Source organism: Canis lupus, chromosome 14 (assembly GCF_003254725.2).
Source record: "Canis lupus dingo isolate Sandy chromosome 14, ASM325472v2, whole genome shotgun sequence".
NCBI lineage: Eukaryota > Metazoa > Chordata > Mammalia > Carnivora > Canidae > Canis > Canis lupus.
This window is the reverse complement of record NC_064256.1, coordinates 40426277-40446234: the sequence shown is the minus strand read 5'-3', so window position 1 is coordinate 40446234 and position 19958 is coordinate 40426277. Positions and strand designations below refer to the sequence as shown.

At 39.8% G+C, this 19958-nt stretch overlaps 1 long non-coding RNA gene across 5 annotated transcripts in view; it reads right to left on the bottom strand.

Moving 5' to 3' along the window:
* LOC112670633 (uncharacterized) overlaps window positions 1–19657 on the bottom strand; it is a 46878-nt gene extending 27221 nt beyond the window's left edge. For 4 of the 5 annotated variants that reach the window (XR_003143094.2, XR_007402063.1, XR_007402064.1 and 1 more), the window contains exons 1-3: window positions 19406–19657; window positions 13194–13322; window positions 2263–2441 (exon numbers count right to left, since the gene is read on the bottom strand). This is a non-coding gene — a long non-coding RNA (uncharacterized LOC112670633). Of the gene's footprint in view, window positions 1–2262; window positions 2442–3835; window positions 4002–13193; window positions 13323–19405 lie in introns of all 5 variants that reach the window. The other variant, XR_003143095.2, reaches the window with a different exon arrangement.
* Window positions 19658–19958: the final 301 nt, after the last annotated feature.

Below are 19958 nucleotides of genomic sequence, written 5' to 3'. Positions count from 1 at the left end.
AAAGTATGTGGGATTTATCTTTGGTCAATTTTTTTCACATCAGAATTAAGAATTTTCACCATCCGGCCTGAGCTTCGCTCATGCTATATCTTCCATGACATTTTCCATATTTTCAAAATATCTCAGCAGCATCACCATTATGTTTATTAAATGGAGGAGGGGTCAAACATGCAGCTCTTATTAAAACCCACAGCAGTCACACTGCTTTGAAAATTTAGTGGTTAGCTAATATAAAAGTCATAAAAGGTTTGGGGTTCTGGGGACTTCCATAAACTTAAAATTTTAGGTGCCCTGAGATGCAATTTCTGAGCAATTTCTTTGATCTCTGGCTGCCCTGGTAAATCATTTATTAGGGCAGCCTTTTTAAACAGAATCCTCTCAACCTCTCCCACAAGATATATAAAATAACATACTCTGCAAACAGTCATCAACCCCCTGCACTTACTGTATTCACTGATTACAAACCGATGGAGAAGTTAGGAGTTTTTTTGCAGTCAAATCTTTTTATTCTCAGAAATTTGCAGAAGAGACAGTGATGAAGTGCTACATGATGACAGATTGTACCTGCCCGAAATTTCCAGAATGGGACATGCCATCCCAAAATACTTCAGTAAGGTTTGTTTTTAAAAGCTCTAATAGAGTTCTAAGCCTTACTGGGTCAACATTCAAGCCAGGTTGCTCATGCCAGTTCCTTGTAGCCTCCTTGTGGTTTCCTCCCTTCTCTCCCTAACCTGCTCAATCATTCTATCTGGCATGATTTTTAGGGACTTCAAGTGGAGTGGGGAGCAGTCATCAGATCTCCACAACTACCCTGCTTTCACTCCTGTCTGTCTATTGGTCTCTCTTTCTCTCTCTCTCTCTCTCTCTCTCTCTCTCTCTCTCACACACACACACACACACACACACACACAAAGGTACACTTGCTTCCCTGCTTTCTCTGAAGACTTGAGAGAAGTCAAAAGTAACTGCCATCAGGAAAAGATCTGGCAACTTCTGTAAGTGTTGGGATACTTTCTAAGTGCCTAACACAACATGAGAAGAAGGGTTTGTGGGTAGAAGTCCTCACGAAGGTTTGCAAATGACAAATTTTCAAGTCTCTACCACCATTATATGCAAGGCCCAAAGTTTCCAGTGGTTGTGAATTAAAAAAAAACATTGCTTAAGTCATACCAAAAAGATGACTCTCATGACCTATTTAAGTAACAATTCATGCTTCAAGATTAGGGAGAAAGATCTATCCCTGAATTTGTAAACCTTGAAGAGGAAAAACTTTTCTAAGTGAGACAAGAAGCCATAAAGAAAAAGACTGATAAATCTGACTATAACAAAATCTAGAATTTCTGCACAATAAGCCATATAAACTAAATCAGAAGACAAATGACTAATTCTAAAAAATATCTGCAATATAGATGAAAAAGGACTAATTTTTCTAAAATTCAAAAGCTCTTATTAATCAATAGGGTAGGAAAATGAATAAGGAAGCTAATCAAGCAGTTAATGAAAATATATATATAAATGGCAAATAAACATATTAAAAATTCACAAATAAAAACAAACAAAACCACAATGAGATATTGTTATGGATAGAATGTTTGTATCTTCCCAAAATTCATATATCAAAGGCTTAATCCCTTGTGTGATGGTATTTGGAGACAGGGTTTTGAGAGATGATTAAATTTAGATGAAATTGTAACAGTGGGGTCTTCCCTTCATGATGGGATGAGTGCCAATACAAGAAGAGACACCAAAAAGCTTTCTTTTTCTCTGTCACATTAGAACATAGGGAGGGGTAGTTGTTTGGCTGTCTCCAAGCCAGAAAGAGATCCCTCACCAGAACCCAACCACAAAGGCATCATGATCTGGGTCTTCCATCCTCCAGAACTATGAGCAATAAATGTCTCTTGCTTGAAGTACCTGGTTTGTAATATTTTGTTACAGCAATTCAGACTAAAAGATACACCATTTTCATCTGTAAAATTATAAGCTATTTTAAATGCTTAATGAGGGCAGCCTGGGTGGCTTAGCGGTTGGGCAGCCTGGGTGGCTCAGCAGTTTGGCACCGCCTGCAGCCCAGAATGTGATCCTGGAGACCTGGGATCGAGTCCCATGTTGGGCTCCCTGCATGGAGCCTGCTTCTCCCTCTGCCTGTGTCTCTGCCTCTCTCTCTCTCTCTTTCTCTCTCTCATGAATAAATAAAATCTTTAAAAAAATGTCTAATGATACCTCGGGTTGGCAGATGTGAAGTGAAATAAACATTCTTACCCTCTTTTCTGCAACCAGTTTGATGAGACACATGGCAATATATATCAGCTTCTAGAATCCATATATCTTTTGATTCAGCAGTCCCCAGCTCCAAGAATTTATACTGTAGATCTACTTGTATATATACACAACGATATATATACAAAGATGATTATTGATGTGCTGTGTAACACCAAAAACTGGAAGAAGCATAAATATAAATCATTAAGGAATAAATGAAATAGTCTGTCCTAAGATGAGTTACTCTACATTCTTTTAAAAAGAATGTGGTAGTTGTAGAATTGAAAAGGTGGATACACAAATGTTTATCATATGATTCTTCAAAAAAAAACTTTTTTAGGGGCGCCTGGGTCGCTCAGTCAGTTATGCATCTGCCTTCTTAAGTCATGATCACAGGGTCCTGGGATTGAGCCCCAAGTCAGGCTCCCTGCTCAGCAGGGAGTCTGCTTGTCCCTCTCCCTCTGCCTCTCCCCTGCTCTTTCTTTCTCTCTCTCAAACAAATAAATAAATCTTTGATATTTTTTTAAAGAGAGAGAAAGAGAGCATGCATGCATAAGCCTATGGAGAAGGGGGCAGAGGGAGAGAGAGAAAAACTCTAGCAGACTCTGTCCTTGGCGCAGAATCCCACACAGGGCTGATCTCCCTGGGCTCGATCTCCTGACCCTAAGATCACAATCTGAATTGAATCCAAGAATCGGACGCTCAATTGCCTGAGTCACCCAAGCACCCCTAAAAAATTTTAAGTAAATGTAGGGCTTGAACTCATGACCCTAAAACCTTGACTGACTGAGTCAGCCAGGTGCCCCCATCATATGATTCTTTACACTTTGCTGTTTCTTAGAAAATCTTCATGATAGGGATGCCCAGGTGGCTCAGCAGTTGAGTGCCTGCCTTCGGCCCAGGGTGTGATCCTGGGGTTCCGGGATTGAGTCCCACATTGAGCTCCCTGCATGAAGCCTGCTTCTCCCTCTGCCTGTGTCTCTGCCTCTCTCTCTCTCTCTCTCTCTCTGTCTCTCGTGAATAAATATGTAAAATCTTTAAAAAAAAAAAAAAGAAAGTCTTCATGATAAAAAGTTGGGCAGTAAGGTAAAAATATAGTAGACTTGTAGGTGCTGTCATGAAAACCAAGATAGACTAAGTGTAAAAAATAAATTGTAGAACAATGTATATTGTATTATTCAGATTTTTCCAACTTTTGACATATCATTTATGGATGTATCCAAAATTAATTCCCTAATTTCTTGTTTTCATTATTACAAATAATTCCATAATGAACATATTTGTTTTTTTAAACATATTTGTTTATCATCTTTTTATACATCTCTCTTATTTTAGAGCAAAATCATAAAAGCTTACAACTGGGTGGGGCTTATGGACATTATTAAGGCTATAGATTTATATTCTTTTAAATATTTCTGGAAATGTTGTTCTAATTTGTTTTTTACCAGGAATTCCACAATTTAATAAACATATATTGCATCTATATTATTGAAAATACTGGAGAGAACACTTTCCCCAAATTCCCAAGGAGTTCCGAACACTTTTCTCAAGTCACCGGTATAATACTACTTACCGAGTGCTACGTGCTACGGTAAGCCAGGCTCTGTGCTGGGTGTTTTACAGGCCATGTCCACTGCCAAATCCTGACTCACTACTAGAGGCTGTGTTGGAGTTATTCTGGAGAACTGATTCTTAAAGGGGAAGCTAATCTCTCTGTCCCTTCCAATTTGCCATTCCAACTATCATTTCAAAAAGAAAAGAAAAAGATGAGTTCATTCCTTCCCATACATCCAGCCCCCCTCTTTGAAATGAGGGCTTCTTTCCCCATGATTAACATTTCAGCACTTCTGAGGCTTTCTGCTGGAGAAGCAGCCATTCTTCCACCTAATTGGAATGAAGGAGGAAAGTCAGCGAGGGCCTAACTCCAGATGGATTGGTAAACTGAGAATGAGTGAAATTGCAGAATGTCCCTAATAGGCAGGAAAAAGGATGTGGCTCCTCTCAGGATAATGCAAGTGCATGAGGCATGTATTTAGAATTAGCTCTACAATAATTTTTATCTAAGGAACTGGTACGCTTTCTTTCTGAATAAAAGAAATGGGAAACCCAGAGCCAAAGCTGGTGTTAATCTCCGCAGCTCTATTAACGTCCATAATTTGTAACTGTCTTTCTTCTTCTTTTTCTTCCTTTTGATAATCTATTTTAATTTCTAGTTTGCTACATGTTGTATAGATGCCCTTTCATATTGTTTGCTTCAGATCATTTTTAGAAGGGAGCCTAAGATATAATGGAGGTGTTCCTGGCCACTATGTGCTGGCTTTGGTGGCCATGCATTTGCATGCTTCTTCATCCATTCATTCATTCAGCAGAGATTTATAAGCACAAGGGGAGCAGGGTAGAGTAGTAGGAAAAGACAAAGGTCCCAGAATCAAACAGTCTCCACCACTTCTAACCTGTGACCTCTAGCAGGTCACCTATTTTCTCTGTGTCTCAGTTTCCACATCTGGAAAATGGTGACATTCTTAATTATTAATCTTAATAGTGAAGATTCAGATAATACAGGAAAAGCACTTGCAACAATGTCCAGCACACAATATCTCAATAATATTTGCCTTCATGATCATCACTATTAGTATTTATTAGATGCTGTTATGGACTGAATTGTGTTCCTCCCCAAAACTTTTATGCTGAAGTTCTTACCCCCAATAACTCAGAATGTCATTGTATTTGGGGACAGGATGTTTAAAGAGGTCATTAATTTAAAATTAAGCCTTCGGGGTGGCCCCAAATCTGATACAGTCAGTGTCCTTATAAGAGAAGGAAGTCTGGGCATAAACATAATGGAGGGAAGACCATGTGAAAACACAAGGAGAGATGGCCACCTACAAGCCAAGGAAGGGAGCTTAGATGGAAACAAACCTGTCAACACCTTGATCTCAAGACCCCCAGAACCTTCAGACAATACGTTTTTGTTGTTTAAGTCACCAGATCTGTGGCACTTTGTTACGGCAATCCTAGGACACTTACACAGATGCCTACTATGTGCCTAGTAGTGTGGGTTCCTAGACCTGGGACGTACAGCAGTAAAGATGACAAAGTCTCTGCCTCTAGGGAGGCTACATCCTAGTGAAAGTAATAAACATGTAAGCAAATCTATGAACAACATAATTTTAAGAAATGGTGAATGCTATGAAGAAGATAGTAAGGATGATGTGAAGGTATGACCTGGGGTGCTGGTACATTTATTTAGACCAGATGGTTGAACAACCAGGGAGAGCCTGTCATGGACTGACAAGAGGAAACTGGCATGGGAACACCAGCTTCAGAATATTCTGGGAAGAAGTGCTTGATCTGTTTGAGGGTCAAAGAGGTGGACACAGTGCTATGGCCAGAAGACAATGAAGAAGGGGATGCAAACTGGAGAGGAGGTCAGGGAGAAACTGGGCCAGGTCACGTAGGGCCTGCAGGCCAACGAAGGACATTTGGGTTTATATTTTAAAGCTTGCTCTGATGAGAGGATAATGGAGAGGAGGCTGGAGTGGAAGCTGGGAAAGCAGTCAGAAAGATGGTACACTTGGACTAAGAGAGAGAGGTGGAGACAGAAAAAAAGAAGATGGGTGGATGGATGCCAGACATATTTTGAAGGAAAAGTTTATAGGACTTGCTCATGGACTGGATACAAGGTAGAGGGCAGGTGAACATTAGAAGAGGGATTAAGAAGACACTAGGTTTTTAACTCAACAACTGCATGGAAAGTGGTACCATTTGCTGATTTGGGGAAGCCAGCGGGGGTTGGGGTGGATTCTAGAGCTATCCCATGGCCAGACCATGATTGACCTATTAGATGTGGCCTATTACACATTCAAGTGCAAATCAAGGAGGCTGTTAATATCATATCAGACTTAGATTGAGGAGACAATCTAAGGGAGATTGAGGAGCAGAGACACACATTTGCGAGTCAGCCCTGGGAATGGCTGGGATCACCTACGAAGGCTCCAGAGCAGAAAGCCTGGGACTAGAACAGAGACTTTACGCACTACAACTTTAAAAGCATAAGAAGGAGACTAAAAAAGAGCCATCAGTGAGGTAGGAAGAAGAGCAGAGAAGGGCATAGCACATGGGTGGAGAGGGAAGGACAGGCGACAGCTGCACACAGTGACACCACGCTCACACGTAAAAGGTACTAAGCACGTCAGAGAAGGCATGTGTGCTCCCAAAGGACTCACACACACATGTGCACACGTTGTGGGGGCTGTCTGCCAGTGTATATAGTTATAGAATCTGATGCTTCCAGGGTTTGAGGCTCCTTTTAAAATTACATTTTACACATCAGTAAACTTGTAATGCAGGAACTGCTTTCTTAGAGTTATTTATATCCTTGGGTTGCAGAAGGATTTGTCAGGAAATAATATGAATGTTATTTATCTGACTGTTCAGCTTTATTGACTGCTACATTTCACATCCTTCAGTTCTTTTTGGCAGAGGAGTAAATAACACTGCTATTAACCTCTAACACCAGTATAAAAATAGGCAGTTATTAAGGGGTAAATATTACTTTGACGATTATTGCCCCGGTCTGCTTTCTCTGGGAGATGTAATAAATAAGGCCTCTCGTGGGATCCACAAAGTTCCCAATTTTGTTGAGGAAGCTGGCAGCTCTTGTGGCCACAGGCTGTGATTTGGAGCCATGTGGAGCAGATAGAAAAACCCCATGAAGTATTGCTCATTCCTGAAGGAAATCAAGGCAACCTTAATGTTCCACTGTAGCTGTGTATCCAGGAGCTGAAGGTGAAGGATCCAAAGGTTTCTACCAGAAGAGATTTAGAGAAGACTGAGCTCCTTGCTAAGAGCATTGGGAGCTGGGCTTGGGAGCAGGTAAGCCTATGGAAGCTGGGGCTTTGTTATCTCAACCTGTTGAACTCAAGCTATGGCTGTAGGAGCTTAGGCTCCATGGTCGCTCTTTATTAATGAACAGGTTAACTACATGGAGTACCCCCATTTGGGAGGTAAAGAAATGAAAAGTTAGTTATGGTAATAGGTAAAGAAAGACCCTTGGACCAGAAGCCAAGAGCACTAAACTATAGTTTCAACCCCAGCCTTCATTTGCGTAATGATCCTGAGAAAGTTATTTGTTTCTTCATCTTATAAGTAATAGGACAGAACTACATGGCTTCCTAAGACCCTTCTGGTCCTGAAATGTTTTGACAATCACCTGGTTAGGCCTGGTTGGATGAGTCCACCAGGTCTGGGAAAATCCTAGTTAACAGTGAGCCATTGCCTAATGATGCCTGCCCACACGGTGGACATGATTGTGTGCCCCAGCCAGCAAAGCCACTAGTCATCCTACAGGAAGCCCCAGCATGCTCCAGCAGGCCCCTGTCCGTAGCTTAGATGCTACATGCTTATCTTTGCCGTTCTGGCAAGGGCTGCTGGAACACTGGCAAACATTGCATGTTTTCCTTTGCTCTCCAAGACTAAATATTCTTAGCTTCGTAGATGAGTTTTGATCTTGTTCTATCCTCTGATTACAAATGTAAAAACACGGAGATCCTTTCCTCCTTGAAAAGCATTGAAATTCAGACTGCATGATTAAAATTAGTTGGAATGCTTCATGCAGAATGAGAGGTATATGTGGACCTCTCATACTTCATATCATGCAGGAGGCTAACTTCTGAAAAGGTGGCTTGATGTGAATGTATTCTAGGAACTCACTGCTTAAGGAAAATTTTGTAAAATGAAAGGTTCAGCATTAATTTAATTTGTATTTCAGGTTTGGGTTTTCACACATCAGTGGTGATTTGCAGTAAGGTACATTTCTGCTTTCTTGCATCTAAACTATGCTAAAATAGTTGAACACTGTGCCAAGTACTCAAGCTACTTGCCTCCATAAGACAAAACTTTGGAGGATGTAACCATCTTGGCATCTCCAGTCCACTTAGAAAATGGATGATGCTTATTCAAGTGAGCTTTACTTATGAAACAATAGAAATATGCACAAAAAAGAGTGAAGAATATATTGTTATAGACCCATTTGGAATAAATGTCAGCAGAATGGTTTGGATATCCACACCTCATTTAATTTTCCAAGAATTCACTATTTCATACTGCAATGTTAATAGATACTGCACCAATATTTCCTGAAGGCTATACATTGTGGCAAGAGGACATTGAAAATCATTATGAGGGCCACTTCAAGTAGCTAGTAGCCCCTCAAATAACCCTCCAAAAAACACATTTTTGCAAAAGAAAGGATAATTTTGTGTTAAACAGTAACATAGGGCATAGACACATATCATATCCTATACATATACAATGAGATAGGAGCAATTGGAGAGAAAAAAAATAGAACTTGTAAAAAATGGTGAGAAGAGATCACAGAGGTCGGTATAGCCATGGGAGGGAGAGGTCCTTCCCTGAGCATGGAACTCTTCACTGATGAGGAAGCTGCTCACCCATGCCCAGTCACATAAGGTCTACTTTAGGATGAGACAGCCAGTCTGGGGAAAGTCAAAAGTTCCTGCACTAACACACTGCCAAGGAGTCCAGCCCTCCCCTCACAGCAGAGTCCACTGGTCTGGGATCACCCGAAGAGTCCTGTGGCTGTGCAGATTGGGGTTGTAGTGCTCCTTAGCACTAACTCTTTCCAAGAACCCTTTGCTCCTGGCCACCCTCCTTTTTCTATTGGACCTGTTCTATCTTTCTTAACAACAAAATGAAGCTTGGTATGGCCATGGTTCTTACTTGGAAATGAGCAGGGATTCAGACAGGGCACCCTGATGGGTGGTCCCCTGGATGCTTTTCGGTAGTAGGTAATGGGAGCCTTGTGAGAGTTGTTCTAAAGGAAGTTAAACCATGATACCTGGAGCTATACAGAATAGTTTGGGACAAGTGATTCTAAAGACAATGTGGTGTCTTTTACCTAGAAATGTCAGCTAGCAGGATTCCCCATTGGAATCACTGTGTGTCTTGTGGTTGAGGGCAGGGGGTGGGGTTTCAGTAACAGAGCTAATTAAAGGTGGAAATGTTTGTGACCCTGCTGGAGCCCCTCCCTAAGACTCCACCCCCATAAGAACTATCACAGGGCCATTGGACATATTTAAGAGGTGCTGTACTCTTGTGAGAACTCATTCAAACAAGAGCTAGTAGAGCTTGAGTTATTGTTGTTATGTAATTCCATTTGTACTCCAGTATGAGACTTGGGGAAATCAAGTCCCCCAGATGCAAGTCACATGCCCGCCTAGATGCACCAGTGCACATGATTTAAATCCAATGTCATTGCCTCCATGTGGCCTTTGGCCTGGCAGCATCAACACCATCTGGGAGGTTGTTAGAAGTGCAGAAGCTCAGGCTCTGCTCTAGACCTACTGAATCAGGACCTGAACTTCACAAAACTCCACGTACATTAACATTAGAGAAGCACTTCCCCAGAGCAGTGGTTCTTAGTTTTGGCCAAATACCAGAATTATCAAGGGGGCTTTAAAAAACTACTGGTGCCTGGGTCCTATTCCTAGAGATTCTGATGGTGTGGCCTGGCCTCTGGGATTTTTTGAAAAGCACCCTATATGATTTTAATGTGCAGCCAGGAAAGAGAACTAAAGGAAGACCTCTTTCAGAATCTATGCCAATGGCTTTTTGCCAAGTAACCTATAATGGAAGCCCCTTGGCCAATGGATGCGTGCTTGACTACCTACTGTCCTATGTATTTTCAGTTTGTTGGGTGTATTCATATTAACATGTTTGCTTTTACTAAATTTTGGTTGTGATCTGTGATCACAATTACAAGTACAGTTTGGTTTACACAACAGAAATAGTATGAAAAGTCATGTGCAATAACATGTTTGTAGCTTGAACCATATGTTCACACAGATATATTAACATTTCAAAAGTCTTTTATCTAAACCTATGCCCTCCATTAATTAGTATTATAACAAAAGATATACTTGTTATCTAAAGAATCCTTTTTGTAAAGCAAAGCACCTATTTCTACTGTAACCATCTCACCTATTTTTTCCAAGATTACATTCTCATACATCAGGCTTCTTTGATGTTAGGGGTTAACAGACATATCACATACATTATAGTCTCATATTTCATGACCTTGTCTTGTGGCTAAGCATTTAGTTCCCATATCTGAACCTCAAACTCAACCAGAATTAATTATTCCTTTCTCTCTGTATCCCTGCCAATGTCCCTCTGTTAGAATAACTTCTTCATTTACTCTGCTACTGATTACTTCTGTGGTCTCTTTCCCTCCCAGTAGACTTTATGCTCCTGGAGGAATGAAAAGATGTGTGATCAATGACACGTCCACTTGAGGTGCTCAATAAATGTTTGCTGAGCATGCAGGTGAATGGATGTGCAAATGAACTAAGCCAGAGGGAGATGCATAATGTCCTTAATACTTCCTTTGGCTGGTCAGGGAGGCAACATTGCCTTAGTCAAGCACTAGGTAGGGTTGGGTAAGCACATATCCCCAAGCTTCCCCCTGCCTCCCATCTTCTTTCCCTGATGAATTTCTACTGTCATTTGCCTGTGGGCTCACGCTCCACTGTCTAATGCTTGTTGGGCCTCAGGTGCCTAGGTTTTCCCTGAGTTCTGTTGTCTACAGCTGTGTTGTCACCTTCTTTTTACAGGAAAGAATGGCCTCTCCCACTCCAAGTAAACATTCAATCTTTTCTCATATCCCTCCAAAAAAGGCACACAAATAGGGGAGGCTCATGTGAACCAAAATAAACATGCTAGACAAGATTTGCAGTGCAAAATTGACATGGCCAGGACATCATCTGACTTGACCAAGCAGTATTGGGCCATCAATAAGGAGGGAGCCACTTAAAGACAATGCTGGCATTATTGTCAAGATGTTATCTCACCCAAATTTGACCCTGAAGTGAAGTTAATGCTTTGAATTGTCTTAAACAATACTTACTGATGGGAGGAGGGAAAGAGAGAAGAAGGAAGGAAGGAAGGAAGGAAGGAAGGAAGGAAGGAAGGAAGGAAGGAAGGAAGGAAGGAAGGAAGGAAGGAAGGAAAGGATAAAGAGAGGGAGGGATTTACTCTTATATTCAGAAAGTATTTTTTTCCATGAACCAAATGCTGAATTACAAGGAAAATACTAGGAAATATTCTGATGCTGGGTTAGTATACAAAAAATATAAAGAACTGATACAACTCTTATAGCAGCATTATCAGCAATAGCCAAACTATGGAAAGAGCCCAAATATCCATTGACTGATGAATGGATAAAGAAGATATGGGATATATATACAATGGAATATTACTTAGCCATCAGAAAGAATGAAATCTTGCCATTTGCAATGACGTGGATGGAGCTAGAGTGCATTATGCTAAATGAAAAAAGTCAAAGCAAGACAAATGCCACATTATTTCACTCATATGTGGCATTCAAGAAACAATACAGATGAAGATATAGGAAGGGGAAAAAAACAGAGAGAGGGAAGCAAACCATAAGAGACTTAACGATAGAGAATAAACAGAGTTGCTGGGGGGAGATGGGTGGAGGATGGGCTAAATGGGTGATGCGTATTAAGGACAGAACTTGTTATGATGAGCACTGGGTGTTATATGTAAGTGATGAATCACTAAATTCTACTCCTGAAACCAAGATTACGCTTGGTTTCCCAGTTACCCAGTCATCCCAAAATAAAATTTTTATAAAAAAAAGAGAACTGATACAACTCAACACCAAAAAACAAATCATTCAATTGAAAATAGAAGACATGAACAGAGATTCTTTAAAGATATATAGACGGCCAACAGACAAAGATGCTTAACATCAAGCATCAGCAAGAAAATGCAAATCAAAACCACAATGAGATATCACTCACATCTGTCAGAATAGCTAAAATCAAAAACTCAAGAAACAACAGGTGTAGGTAAGGATATGGAGGAAAAGGAACCCTTGTTGGGTTGGTGGGAATGTAAACTGGTGCAGCCACTGTAGGAAACAGTATGGAGGTTCCTCAAAAAGTTAAAAATAGAACTACCATATAATCCATACTACAGGGTATTTACCCAAAAAATACATAAACACTAATTCAAAGAGACACATGCACCCCTATGCTTATTGCAGCATTATTTACAATAGTCAAATTATGAAAGCAGCCCAAGTGTCCATCAGTAGATGAATGAGTAAAAAAGTGGTGTATATATGGAATGGAATATTATTCAGCCATAAAAAGGAATGAGATCTTGCCATTTGCAACAACATGGATGGAGCTAGTGAGCATAATGCTAAGTGAAATGAGGCAGAGAAGACAAATACCATATGATTTCACTCATGTGTGGAATTTAAGACACAAAACAAATGAGTGAAGGAAAAAAAGAAAGAGACAAACCAAAAAACAGATTCTTAACTCTAGAGAGCAGACTGATGGTTACCAGAGGGGAGATCCATAGGGGCATGGGTGATATAGGTAAAGGGGATAAAGAGTACACTTATCGTGATGAGCACCAGTAATCTATAGAATTGTTGAGCCACAATATTGTACACCTGAAACTAATACCACATTGTATGTTAACTATACAAGAATTAAAATAAAAAAAAAACAAAGAAAAAAGAGTATTTTCTCTTTTTTGCTGAATGGAATCATGGAATAATGAGCAGAATAAGTTATTTTTCTAAATAGTTGAGAGAAAATATAATGTCACCAAACAGGGTTGCTTCCCACAGAGAAAATACTTTTATTAGGTTACAGAGAGGAGGATGGTAGGGTAGGGTCATCCTAACCTGACTTTACTGAAGGGATTACAAAACCAAAGGAAAAAATACAACTTTCTAGTTAGGGAAATGGAAACTTTAGTATCCATGTTTCCTCCAATGTCTCATTCCATCACTGGTCTTTTTCTTGTCAATAATTTTTAAAATTTAGCTAATGACTAGATTTTCCACTCACAATTACACATTTTCTTACCTCAGAGGGAACTTTATTTCATAGTTGATGATATGTTCCTCCCATCAAACAAGGACAAGCTCCTATTTTTTCGCTGCTTTAGGGTTTTCTGTTCCATCCACAAGAAGTATCAGAGGGTCAGGTCAGACTCTTTAGGAAAGCACAGACAAGGTTTAAACAGTCACGACTGGACATTGAGAAATGAGAGAAATGCCTAAAGAAAAATCTAGACCATCTTTCAATGGCCATACTCCTGTTAGATAAGGACATCTAGTCAAGGCAGCATGCATCTCTCACATCTGTGCTTCTCGAGGAGGGATTATGTGTGCTGTGTCTCATCTCCTACTCTCCCACACTGTGTGTGTGACAGAGTAGCAGGATCACAGGAAGCCACTGGATAAAACTCATGAGTCTCAGAGCACTAATTTACCTAGGATGTGGAAGAGAATTGAAGTAAATGGACCCCATCCACACTTAGGTCCCTCCAACCCATTCTGTACATGGGTCTTGTCAAAGTGTGTATATGATCCCATCACACTTTCATTTAAGCCTCCCTTGCTTTTTGTGTACCAACCTACAGGATCACACTCCTTTGTCATCTCCAGCCTCAACCTGTATTCCATCTCATGGTCTTTCTTTCAGTTTATCAAACACCCCTTGTCTCCCCTGCCTCAGGGCTTTTGCTCCTGAGGCTCCTTCTGCAGAGAATGTTCTTCTCTCCCCCTGGTTGCCTCCTATTCCTCAGGTCTTTATTGAAGTGTCACTTCCACAAGGGAACTCTTCCTAACCCCCCCACATCAGGTCAGATACCTCAGTTACCTGCACATATAGCACCCACATATTGATAGCACCCTGTATTTCTTTCTCCCAACACTTATGATGCTTGAAATTCATGGGTTCACCAATTAATTCATTTCATTTATATGTGTACTGTTTATTCTGTTCACCAGATTGTAAGCATCATAAGGACAGAGCCCATTCCATCTTGTTCAACATTATCAACATAGGATAGTACTTGGCAATTTAGTAGGCCACTCAGCAAATACTGTTGTTGTTTAATAAATAAGCAAATAAAGTAGCATCTTAACCTTTTTTAAAAAGATATATTTATTTGAGGGAGAGAATGTGAGTTAGGAGAGGGGCAGAGGGAGACAGAGAGAGAGAAACTCAAGCAGACTCCCAGCCGAGCATGAGCTCCACCCATGACTCCATCTCACGACTCTGAGACCATGATCTGAGTGGAAACCAGGATCCCACACTGACTGAGCCACCCAGGTGCCCCACGTAGCATCTTTATGTTAATGTTAACCTCCAACAGAACACTAACCCACTTGAGACAGCAGTCCCACGCCTCAGGCTATATATATTAGGCCCCAGCTATGTGGCCAAGAAAGAAAAAGCAACCATGATAGTAAGAGAAAATCAGAGCTGTCGGGATGAATCAGAGCTTTTGTACACAGCACAAAAGATTCAAGTAGTAGAAAGAATCATGGAAAAATAATGGCTTTTGAAAAGTAAAATGAAGAAGGAAGAAGGGGAAGAGAACTATCAAGGTGGAATTGGTGAGGAGCTTAGCACTCTAAGCTTCTATTGATGCAACTGAGCTACCCAGCAGCTCTGGCAGGGACTGTAGGATGAGTGAAGGGAAAAGGTGGCCCTGAGGTAGCAGAGGGACAGTTAGGAGCCTCCGGCATTGGCACAACAAATTCATCCATCCAGGTTAGCTCAGGTGAAGCCGAGAACCACGTTTATATGGCAGAGAAAATGGGGACTTTTCTAGTCCTGGGAATAAAGAACTGCTTGCAAGAGATGAGAAGAGGAGGAAAGAATAGAAAGGCCTGTAGAGACACCTGACTTTAAAGAAAGAATATCATCAATGAAACTGATTTATTTAACTGAGAGGCCAGCCAGAGCATCAATGTTAAAAGGCCATTTGTTTTTCCATATCGCAAAATGCAAATCACTAACTTTGCAATATGAATGCTTTATTATACTTTAAAAATTCTGAATTCTTTAGGCTATTCTTTTTCTGTTCCAAAAAAGCTATTTTAAAAGCTCACGTTAGAATATTTTATAACTCTTTTATCCTTCCTGAACATCTGTGAACTGGAAAGAATATAGTATATTACAGAAACAATCCATTTAAAGAAAAACAATTAAAATGAAAACTACTTCCATTTCTGTGACATAAAACTCTAATTCTCTCCCCTTTGCAATTTTATTACCACCCTGACATGATATAGTCACAGCTTTACTTACACACAATGTTAATTTCACTCATACTCCACTTAATCTTCAAAACATTGCAGAATAACATTTTTCTTTAGTAATTTATCATTTGCTGTGATAAGGCAATGTGTTTAGAGGATGTTAGAATTTTTTTAAGTTTGCATTTATCTCAGTGCTGAAATGTGCTCTGAATGCTATTAAAATATATCATTTATACACTTTCACATTTAACTATATTAACTATACCTTAACTAGACATTTATTAAGAGCAGCATATTTATTTCCCATTCAGGACTTTTTAAATCTGTGGAGTCAGCTCTATGGAAATGAGCAATTTTTGCCAGCCTTACACTGTGTTATAGGTTAAACTGAGCAGAAACCCCAGGGCTCCATTGTGGTGGGGTACACAATTACACATCTTTTCTGGGCTTCCTTAAATCGTTTCCCAGTACAGGACCTCTCATCATTCCACCTGCCGCCCGTGATACGTTCTGAACTCTAAATAAGCTCATTACAGTTCTCACTCATTCATTTATCATTTAACAAATATCTTCTGTGTATGGGTATTCCAGGATGAACATGTTTTTTTTTGTTTTAAGATCTTTCCCTTGAGATTAATAAGAAAGCATAATTTTCTCTTGTTAATTTAATTTTTATTTCTATCAAAATATAGCATATGCACATAGCTTAGAAAGCTTTACAGGCTTATAATTTAAAAACTACATTTCTTGTCCTATCTCTTCCATATCCATAATCCTGCTTTTCAGAGGTCATCACTTTAAAAAAAGATTTTATCTATTTATTTAATACAGAGAGCGAGAGAACGAGAGAGAACACTCTGCAGAGTGGCAAGCAGAGGGAGAGGAGAAGCAGACTCCTCACTTAGCAGGGAGCCCAATGCGGGGCTCAATTCCAGGACCCTGGGATCATGACCTGAGCTGAAGGTAGATGCTTAACCAACTAAGACATCCAGGCACCCCAGAGGTCATCACTTTTAATTTCTAGCCATTTCTTCTTGTATTTTTATCTCCATAACTCTAAATAACATGTTTTCTTACTGCTATTTTCTTATTTTTCAGCTTTAGCTAATATCTACTGATTCCCAACTATGGAAGATAATGGGTTTTTTCTTCTAATGCTATAATTTCCCCATATACACCAAACACTTGCCCTCCCCTTCAGCCTCTCAATGTCATATTATGATAAATAAGTATTATTCACTATTGAATCTTAGTAGTAAATTTTAATTCGATTTCCATTTTTGTATAACTTTCTGTTTTCCCTGGAGTTAATAATTGCTTTTCTAATTTATTTACTTTCCATGTTCTCATAACTAATTGAACCCTAAATCCTCTGATAGGAATGTAAAATCTCCTCTCTATATGTTCAAATACATCATGTTGTTTTGTCACTTTCTTCTTGGAGTCTTGTCCTTCTACAATCTGGACTGCTTACTCCCTATATCTGCCAACCATCTGTTAGGTTTGCTCTCATCCTGGAAATTTCCTTTACCTCTTTCTTCAATCCTAGGTCTTTTTCTTTCTCCATTTCTGTTCTGTTTTGCTGGGGGTCCTCTAGCAACTTCCTGAGAAAGGTGCATGGGAAATACAAGATGCCTTTAAATAAATCCTGAGCCTTTCTATGACTCCATGGCACAAAGAGCTTGTTTCTCATTATAATCTTTATTTCATCTGCCAATTATTACAATATAAACCATAGACCGTGAGCTTAGCTCACATACAACTTCAATGAATGTAATATTTTCTTTTTATGTTTAAAGATTTTATTTATTTATTCATGAGAGACACAGAGAGAGACAGAAACATAGGCAGAGAGAGAAGCAGGTTCCCTGTAGGGAGCCTGTTGCAGGACCCTATCCTAGACCCTGGGATCACGACCGGAGCCAAAGGCAGATGCTCAACCACTGAGCCATCCAAGCACCCCTGAATGTAATAATTTCAAAAGAAAAATTCAATCCATTCTGATTTGAAACCCCACTTATTTAATAAGCAAAGTCACAATTTTCTTAGCATAATAGTGTCCTGCTGCATTGCCACTTGTTCATTTTTGAAAGCTGAGATTTTGGAGGGGCGGGGGAAGATAGGTGTGGAAGATAGGTGTGGCTAGGCCTCTAAATTCTAGTATCACCCATAAAGAGGTAGAGCCAGAGAAGGATTGAGGAAGAAGAGCCGCAAGAGTTACAGGAATTTTGGCCAGATGCCAATGAGCCCTCTACTAAAACAATGATATGCTAATGGCATGTGAGAATTTGATGGATGATGCTAAGGGTCAAATAAAAGTGAATTGACACAGGCAGTACACAATATGGAGGAACCAGCAGGCAGCAAGAGAAGGGAAAAAGATCTACATGAGAGACTTAGCAGCCACAGACTAGAAGAAGGAGCCAGAAAAGGAAAGGACTCCATATGCTCTTGGGACTCTCCCACAATGACTCTTAAATGTTGAGCTAGAATTGGCTTCTGGAATGAAGCCATTATTATTAGGTCAGTATAAATCTTTTTATTTTTATTTTTTTAGAGATTTTATTTATTTATTCATGAGAGAGACATAGGTAGAGGGAGAAGCAGGCTTCCTGTGGTGAACCTGAAATGGGACTCCATCCCAGGACCCTGGGATCATGACCTGAGCCAAAGGCAGATGCTCAACCACTGAGCCACCCAAGTGCCCTCGTGTAAATTTTTTTAGAGAGGACAGTAAGATGTTGTAAAATTACTTAAAATGTTTGTCTCTTATTATATCCCTCTATCCTTTGGGATTGTTTTTTAAGGAACTGAAGGTAAAGTTTCATAAAAATATGAGTCAGAGAAATGAAATGAATCTTGGGGAATCACCTAGCTCAAGCCTGTTTTCTATATATTAGGAAACTAAGGTTGAGGTTAACCTGGCCCATGTTAACACAGCAATCTTGTCTAGTTATTTGCAGCTCAATGCTGGACAAGTAGGGTCTGACTGACCTATGGTATCCCTCCCACCTAACACTCACAGAGTCTAGCCCATTATAGGTGCTTCATAATACTCCTTGAGTGAGAAATGACAACTCCCCATTTTTCTGTAGCATTATTCCTCAGAGGTCTGTCTTGTGAAAGGCTGCTATTCCCTCTAACTCATTTCTAGCACACAAAGTAATAATGGCTATGGATAGCAAACTGAATGTCTGTAGTGGGAAAGTTGGAATTTAAGGAAATATGTCATGTCAATCAGAAACACAGAGCCCTCTGCAGCACCAAGGCCCCAGGGATCCATGGCATACCTTCCACACTCACAGATGAGACTTCATAGAGTACCACAGTGCCCCTGTGAAAGTTGTTCACCCACAGAGCTGACAAGTGACATGTAGCTTTAGGTTTATGATTACTTCTTGATGACTCCACTCATCCTTCTGTTAAGTGGAAATCTGTTTTTTCTAAGTCCTGGGAGTTATTTAAATGTTTAATACAGTGTTTTTGAGAACTGAAGAGAAACTGACATTATTGCTAATGATATAGCATTAGTTAGTCCTTGGTTTTCCATTTGGTCCAGACCTCCACGCCAATCTTTGACAACTAGTAAGGCGTGGTCAAGTGAGATACATACCAAAGGGCAGATGTCTGCATATAAACATGCTGAAATATCACACCTACCCTCTTATTAGAGTATTATTAGAGTATTATTTTACTCTATCCACATCTAGAGAAATCAAGGCTTAGCAAAGTTAAAAGCTTTTCTGAAGGCCATGTAAAAGCCCAGGCTCAAACTAAGGACTGTCTGACTACAGCATCTTTTCCATACTCCATTCATTTCCACTAGTGAGATTTCAGTCGGACTGATAAAATAATCAGGACCAAGCAGGTGGCTTTGGGGTCAGAAGAAAGATTTACTGACCTGTAGTAAAGGCTGGTCTTTAGAATTGTGATATCTGTACTGAGCTTTTCTTGGATGTCTTTCTGACCATATATATCACTATGTAATCTATACAGTGGTCTTTTAACGGACAGAGCTCTTACCTGTAATAATTTTCTTCGAACTCATATGCTCTAAGAAATGTCAATAAACTCAGTTGAAGTAATTTCTTACCCATGGTACATGCATTTGCGCAGAAGGACCCTAGATCTTGGGAACAAGAGAAGAACACCCTGTAAAGTCTGCACAGAGCAGCCATTACATGCAAAATGGACGTTTGAAAAAGAAAACATTTGACCCTTCCATTGATTGAACTTTCTTTCAAAGTGCCCTTCAGGGAGTACTGAGCTGGTTGCCAGGAAACAGAGATTCTTTTCTGGAATCAATTCTTGCCGTTCTAAGTGTTTCTGAGTATGTCACTTAGAATCTTGGTTCCCAATTTACAATGGGAATATTCTCCTTACCGAGCTTCCTCAATCTAGAAATGTCAAGATTCGGAATATATCTGTAAAGAGTTATGGAGTTATTTTGAATGTTTGAAATGACAATCTCTTTAAATTGTACATTATAATAAAGCTATTTTCAAACATGTCATTTAGGAGTCACTGAGTGAGTAATTGAAATAATGAAAAAGAATTTTCTACATTGGTCCTGTAT